Below are 756 nucleotides of genomic sequence, written 5' to 3' on the forward strand. Positions count from 1 at the left end.
CTGGCCTTTGAGGAATATTTAGCATTTTCTGGACACATTTTTGCTTGTCAAAGCTGGGGGTGTGCTGCTGGCATCTAGTGGGTAGATGTCAGGGATGCTGCAGAATTTCCTACAATGCACAAGAAAACTTTCCAAAACAATGAAATATCTGGCTCAGAATGTCAACCGTGGTGAGACTGAGAAGCCCTACATCAGAGAAAGGTAATTTGGTCATTAAATAAGGATTAAAGGGATACGAAATTATCTAGACCAATTTTGAAAATTTAAGATTCTGTCTTGACCATTCCTAAGTATGATGCATCTTTCTTTCCCTAGGCCAGCTGATTGGTACAGCTTCTGGGCGGCAGCCTGGCAAAAATGGGAACTGTGTGATTCAAACTTAATTCTGGTTTTATAAAAATGGCTTTGTCCTTCTCAACCCGATCCTTCCAGATGAAAAGTTTGGGTGAGGGTAAGGAATAATAAAAAAAAGGAGGGGAGCAAATTTATGGTTACTGGAAAGAGACACTCAGGTATTACAAAAGTGGAGGAAGAGCAATGACCCGGAACCTCGGGTCAGGTTACACACGGAGAAAGGAGCATGAAGGACTTCTGTCTTTCAAAACTGCCTCTGAAGACTTCCTCCTCAAGGAAAACTTTCCAGTGTAGCTCTCTCACATGGTTAGAAGCATCTTCAATTTAACTGACTGCTGGATCTGCCATCCGCAGTGAGAGAGCTCTGACCACCTTTCCTTTCCCCTTAACCCGAGAGATCTA

Source organism: Crocuta crocuta, unplaced genomic scaffold (assembly GCF_008692635.1).
Source record: "Crocuta crocuta isolate KB4526 unplaced genomic scaffold, BGI_CrCroc_1.0 scaffold1129, whole genome shotgun sequence".
Taxonomy (NCBI): Eukaryota; Metazoa; Chordata; class Mammalia; order Carnivora; family Hyaenidae; genus Crocuta; species Crocuta crocuta.